This window comes from Struthio camelus, chromosome W (assembly GCF_040807025.1).
Source record: "Struthio camelus isolate bStrCam1 chromosome W, bStrCam1.hap1, whole genome shotgun sequence".
Classification (NCBI taxonomy): Eukaryota; Metazoa; Chordata; class Aves; order Struthioniformes; family Struthionidae; genus Struthio; species Struthio camelus.
Window position 1 is genome coordinate 41,375,944 of NC_090981.1, and position 7,159 is coordinate 41,383,102.

Sequence of the window (7,159 nt, forward strand, 5' to 3'; positions counted from 1 at the left end):
TCCTCAGAGCATCTGGAAAATTATCTTTCAGATTTTGCTCAACTTTACTTGCCATTTAAACTACAGCTTTTATAAACTATTTAAACAAATTTTCCTTCTCCTGGACTGCCGGTGCTATTGCTAACCTGCAAAACTATGCTTTATTTCATTGAAATGCCCCTTACACTTCAGCCGTAGTGTGATTCCAGCCATTTTATGTGATTCTTCAACCACGTATCTTTGCATGGGCTGTTGGGATGATGCCTTAAGTGACCCCATTTATAAGATTTTGACCATCAGCTGGTTAACCTGTGAGGTTTGGTGGGGACGTGCCTATCGATTCAAAGCTGAGCAGTGGCTGTTTATTACGGCAAAAATTCTGCGCTCTGGGAGCTGTTTCAAACCGCGAAATGCCGTGTGCCGAACGCAGCTGCAGGGTGCTCATTTCTTAACAGGCAAAACCGGTGGTTACTGCCCGCAGCAGTGCTGCTGCGGCTGCGAGGAGCCGCGGGAACAACCGGGGCAAGGTTTCCTTCGGACTTCCTCGCCAAGCCCCCGCTTCGCCGGCTACCCGCCTTTCTTCCAGCGAGGCCCCCGTGCATGTGCACGCACGCAAAGGCGGAAAGCCTCTACAAACAGGTGCCCAAAAGGAGGTGAAACAGCCTGGCGCCTTGCTGCATTCCTAAAAGCGTTATTTTTAAACTGAATCAGGAGTTAGAAAATTGAGGTCTGAGAAAAATAACCAACCAGTGAGTAGGGCCGGTTCCGCTCCCGGGGCGGCGGCGGGGGGCGGGGGGTGCTCCAGGCACACGGCGCGCAGCGCTGTAACGGCTCGGCAGGTCCCTGCGGGGCGCGGCAGCCGCGCGGCGGCCTCAGCCACACGCTGACGAGCCGTTTCCCCGGCCGCCCCGCCGCTGGGCCGCCACTTCGCGCGGCGCCACGCTGAGGCGGAGCGGGGCCCGACCCGCCGCCGCCTCGCCCCGCTGCCTCCGCCGCCGCCCCAGCCCCGGCCCTGCCGCGGTACCTCCGCGCCGGGCTGCCGAGCGGCCCCGCCGCCTCAGCCGGGCGCCGCCAGCAGAGGGCGCCGCTGCGGCGGGAAGCGCCCCCGCCCCGCGGTGGGGGAGGGGCGGCGGCGGCCGCCGCGCCGTAACGGCCGCGCTGGCGGGGCGGGGCGCGCAGGGCTAACGACCGGTTTGGGGGGGGCGGGGGGGGGCTGCTGTTTGTATACAAGAATAATCCGCGTAAAACGCAAGTATCGTTATTGGCTGCACTGCAGCTGTCAGAGCGAATAGGCGGCAGCAGGATGTGCTGCGGGTCACTGCTGCCGCTCTGTGCGCACCGGCGCTCCCAGGAGGAGCGTACAGCAAAGCCCGGGGGCCCACGCTGGCTGTGTCCGCCTTAGCCCAGTAGTGCTCTTCAGTGCGAGGGGACCTGCAACGCGAGATAACAGTTGGAGGGAGGGGGGGCCAGTGTCCACGTTCCCAGTGCGTTGAACAGGTCTATGTCAGACTTAGCCCTGTGGACTGAATGCCTAGTACCAACTGCAGTGCCCTGTTGTGCTCCTGGAGTGTATCTTCTGGTTTAGTTTCATCCAGTCAAAATTATTCAGCTCACGTGCTTCAAAACCACCTGTGCAATACAGGGTAAGTAGGGACTGTAGGGTGGTTATCTTCAACAGTGCCGGATCCACGCTAAAACGCTGATTTAGAAACATCCATTGCCCTGCTGGCATGAGGTGACTTGCAGCAGCTGCGGGGGTCCCGTACGGTGAGGCAGACCCACGGGCACCGGCGGAAGAGGACTGCCTCAGCTGCTCAGCGCCAGCTCCTGAGAGAGCCTCTCCCAGGACGGACGGGCATTGCCGTTACTCTCAAGAAACTGATGCCTTTGAAAGGTCTCAGGACGGGGCATCACCACCTCGCAAACTACTTGAAATCTAACTTTGAGATGCAGCAGAGCTGTGGCTTCCTGAACAACATCTGCAAATTGATGAGCAAGTATTTCCACAGGGAGCAGACAAAAATGGCTCTTTAGTTCATGTGAACAGTCAGCAAATGCCCTCCTATACTAGCGTTGCCCAGGGTCAAGGGCAATCAGTAATGCCATGTTTGCTTGCATCTGTGCAGTGCGTGGCAAGTGTAATGAGCAATTGATTGCAACTGCACATGCCATTTAGCAAATACCATGGGACATGCTGTAGCAGAGTAGCTGCTGCCTATCTTTTAAAAATCCTAGGATGAAATTATTGCGCTTCTGTTTCGTTTATATTGTATCAGACTCATTTAAAAGATAGTGGATTTTTTTGTTTGTTTTTGCAAGTGAATCATCAATCTATATGTAAAAATCTGTGCATGCTACTTAGGGAACATGGCACGCTAATGTAATAGCCTTGGCTGGATTGCCCGGTATTTTCATATTTTGCTTAGCTGCAGCTTTGTGTATTCTTACAATTTAGTGGATAGTAAGTATCAAGAGCTTTAAGGTAAACACAGGGCTTTGTCAGCCTCAAAACATAGCTAATATTTTAGATATTAAAGTTCTTTAATATTTTAAATATTAAAGAAAAACGCAGTCAGAGCAGGTGACTGCCAAAAAAGAAATAGCTGTGCATTTTAAACTCAACCGTAAAACTCAAATGAAATTAAAAACTGACAGTAACTTCAATGCTAATGGTATCTGCTGCGCAGAGTGTCTTTCTTGTTTTTCCCTTTCCTCTGCCCCCTCTCCCTCACTTTGGTGTGGGGCTATGCAGCCCAGCTGAGGGGCTGGGGGTGGCCTGGCTTGTGCGGGCTCTCCATCTCCCAGGGAAGCCCAGCGCGGGGGGCCTTGGGCAGCCCGTGCCCCAGGAGGTGGCGCAGGACCCCCCCACACATGAGACACCCCAGGCAGGAGCTCCCCCGGTCACAAACACATACCCCGCAGGGGTATACAGCTCAGGTGTGTACCTTGTCCCACACTGCATGCCGGGGGGGAGCGAGGGCAGCCCTGGGCATCGGGCACCGCCGGGCGGTGAGGGCTGGCACTCCCCCACGCAGAGAGCCACCAGGCAATGCATCACACCAGAAGGTCCCTCACCCTTCCCTTTCCTGCCTGCTAACTGCCAGGGACAGCGAGGACACATGATGCCCATCCTGATGAGCTGGATGAGCATTGCTGTGCGATCCAAGCCCAGCCAGCAACCAGCCACACCAGCTTTCAGGGCAACATTGACCAGGCTGAGTGCACTTTGTCCTCCCACATCAAATATGTATGTACTCCTGCAGCCTGTGTCCCTGGACACCTACCCAGGCTCGCTGTGGCCAAGCCTTTTCGGGCAGTCTCTCCCTTCCCTTTGGCCAGCTGCACGGTTTTGGACCAGAAAACAGGCAGGATGCTGGGACTTAGAAGTGCACATAGAGAAAACCATTACAGGATGGGGTCTTCATTCCCACAGACATACCTAATGACACATAGATCCCCCTGCTCCCTGTTTTTCTGGCTTTCCCTTCTTTCTTCCCCTCTGCCCCAGCCTTGAGTTGCAGCACTAGGCCAGTGCAGGCGGGCAAATGGATGCCCAGGGCTATTCAGTTCACACTGCACTGCACCACTCTGAGACCTGGCAATGGCTATCTGCTGGAGAAGGCTACTGTTTGCACCTCTTCCTCATTTTGATTTATCAGCATTTATTTTTCGTCATTGAACATGTTAACACTTCATATTTATGTAGATAGTAAGCAAAATATTAGCAAAACAGCAGGTGCCACAACACAAGCATCATGGTAACTGCCTTGTTATCTTCTTCAGAACATATTATTTAAATAATCAGTTGTCCTCTCTTTGCTTATGCCATCCTAAGGGTGAGGAGATATAACCCAAGCCATTAAGACTTTGGCAGAAATTTATCTCTGCAGAATGGTAAAGGTGTAATAGGATTTTTGCCGCAAAACAGCAGTTCCCTGCAACATCTTCCATGGAAAGGGACTGACAAGGACAAACACATTATTATAAATAGAGAAGTCATATAGCTAGTAAAGTCACAGCTCCAAATTTGTACATGTGTAATCTATGAACAGTGTGGTTTTACTAATCCTGACAAAGCATTAGGGGAAAAAGAAGATTATTTTTACCATATTTGCTCAAATAAGGCTTACATATTCCCCTTCCCCAGATTTTGCTGTGCAAATCAGAGGCTCAGACGTTTCTTGAGCCTTTTGTGAAGTACCAGCACTCTGCTCTATTATAGAGACTTGTATGCCTTTGTGCTCTGTTGCAGACACATGGGTCCTTGCTCCTCCTGCCCTCCAAGCTGGCTGCATGTGGACCGCTCTCCTCAGGAAGACAGTAGACTCGGGGTAGGCCACAGGGGGCACAGAGCACCTTTGCATGGGGCTTGTTCTTGACCAGATGGCTTTTTTCACGGACAGAATGAGTACAGTTTTATCTGTAAAAGCTGTGCAAACATGCACATAGTCTATCATTACAGCCCAGTCACACCAAGTATGGACTTTACTCTGGTATTTTAAAATCCTTGAATGTGGTCTCTATTTGTGCAAACACAGTATATAGCAAATCTGTAAAGGCTCGTGACCGGAGTGCTCGCTAGAATGAATAAAGGCAGTGCTATGAAATGTCTAAAGCTTCCTGTGTAATTTTATTTTTTCAGCCTTTAAACCCTATCCATTTTAGGATGTGCTTGGTGCTAGAAAAGAACCAAAGGAGGAAGCTGCAGTGTAAATCCCGTTTGCAAATCCTTCCCTTAGCTGCAGCAACATCAAATTCCACCCAGCTTCAAGAAAGCCACAGGGCAAAGGCATAAGTGTGCAGAAAAATTAGTAAATGGAGAAACAGGGCATAAAGGGAATGCCAGTGGACGATGGCTTGTATTCTTACGATCTTGAAATGAGGAAGAACGGTGGGAAAAAATGAACAAGCATAATAAATCAGTGATAGGAAGGGAAAAAAATGTGCAGATCTCTCCATCGCCCATGAAATGATGTAAGTGACCGTTTTTCTAAACAAAATTTTGATTAAAAATGATTTCTTTAACTCTTCCAAATAAACACATCTGAGATTTCCCCCGAGAACTCCATTTCTGAATCAGTTCTATTATACTAAGAGAAAAACAGCAGACAGATGTGCAGAGCACGAGAACACACAAGCATACATACAAACAAACTCCAATACACATACGGAGTAAAGTGACTTGCTTAAAGTCACCTACCATAAGTCTGTGTCAGTGGGAACCAAACCAAATGCAGCAACTGATGAGAGAGCGCAGCACTGAGACCATCTAAGTAGAGAAGATTTGCAGGGCTCCTGCTGTGGTAGGCAAATGCACAATCCCTTTCGTAGACTGTTCAAGCTCCACATTAAAATTAGTGAGGGTATGTCCCTACTTCGACTGGAAGATAAGAGAAAGCCAAGAAGAGAAAATAAGACCCAACGTGGGAAAAAAGAGAGAAGCAGGTAAAAACTTGGGAAAGAAAAGAAATCCTTTTTCTCATTGTGCTACCTGTTAACCTGTTATAAATGCCTCCACTTTCTTAGGCCGTGCTCTGTATGTTGCACTTAATATTGACAGTAAATCCAAATTAAGCAGCAAATGTGCTAATGTTTAATGTTTACTTAGCCATACAGAACAGGAGGTGGTGACCCGCAGGGTAGCATTACTAAGATATTTTGGTTTTACATTACGTGTTCAAGTATTTTATGTTACCTTTCCCTTATTTTCACAAAAAACAAGCTCTCCTCCATCTGTTAAGTAAAAAATCCAAATGAGCTGCAAAACTCTGTCCCTGATTCCAAACAAATAATGAAACCTTAATGTGAATAAACATGCCTTCCTAATCAGAGCCAGGCTTGTGATCTTATTGGATAATATTTCACTTCTAGTATCATCAGCTCAAAATGAGTATCAGCCTGAGTACTGTTGGTGCAGGTGTAACTTAATGAATTCAGGCTCATTTTATCTGGCGCTCAGTTGCTTACATTGGTGTTAGGAGTATTAGGTCCTTCAATTTTTCATAACAGGCAACAGCATTAAACTGCCACAGAGCAATATAAATCAGAAATTTTCTTGGACCCCATAAAACAACTAACAAATTTTTTTATCGTTGCCAGATTTATCATGTGCTTTTGTACATCTAGCAAACAGACCTGACTCTAACCATTCTTGCTTGGCTATTATTTTTTACTTTCGTTTCAACAGTGTATGAAAATGAACTTGGAAAGTATAAAAGAAATAGTCTAGTCCTGAAGACTTTGCTGTCGAAGGCGTAGTGACATTAAGAGGATCCTTGGTGCAAGCTGTGCATATGCTTCTCTGCTGCACTGAGACTTATATTAGAGAAGATGCATTTGCGCTATGGGCAATGAAGACAGAAAATGGAGTGTGTGATTTGTGATGTGCTCATTTAGAGTATCTTGGGGTGTGTGAGTGTGTATAGTTGATAGGCACACACGGGCATGCATAAAATACACAAATCTTGTCTTAACCCATTAACTCACTTCTGTATTAAGCAGCTGAAGAGTGGTAAACAAGAATAAGCATATTAGACAAAATTTATCCAATTGGCATTTTTCAGACATCAATGTTATTATAACTGAATGCTTAAAGGAATTTAGACTTTGAGAAACAATGAATAGGTATAATAGGAGTTATATCCCTTGCATAATAATAATGCCTCAAAATTTGTATCTAGCATAAAAATTTCCCATCTTCCATTTATCAAAGAGCCAACCAATCCTAATTTAATGACACTCAACAACATAATTTTATGTTACCCGGCTCTCTTATCTCTCAACAGCATGAATAATTTTGCCTAACCCGGCACAGTAAACTGAAAGAAATCAGTCTGTTTCCAAAGTGGAAAATTACTCATTGCCTTCCATGTTTCATACATGGATACATTTCTAAGGCTTCCATAAAAACTTCTAGTATGTTCATTACATGAACTACTCCGCAATGGTTTCCTGGACTCAACCATTTAACGTAATGGCAGTTGCCCTCAGTTATGCCAGATTGGCTCAATGCATCTGAAAAGCAATTATCTTCATATCAGGTATTTCCTGGCACTTCATCAACTAACTGGAGGAGCTGAATAATATGAAGACGTTTTAAATCCAGTTTTTAATCACATAACTGCAAGGAAATGTCCAAAACAGAAATCTTTGTTGCTTTTATAAACAACTGGGAAGTAAT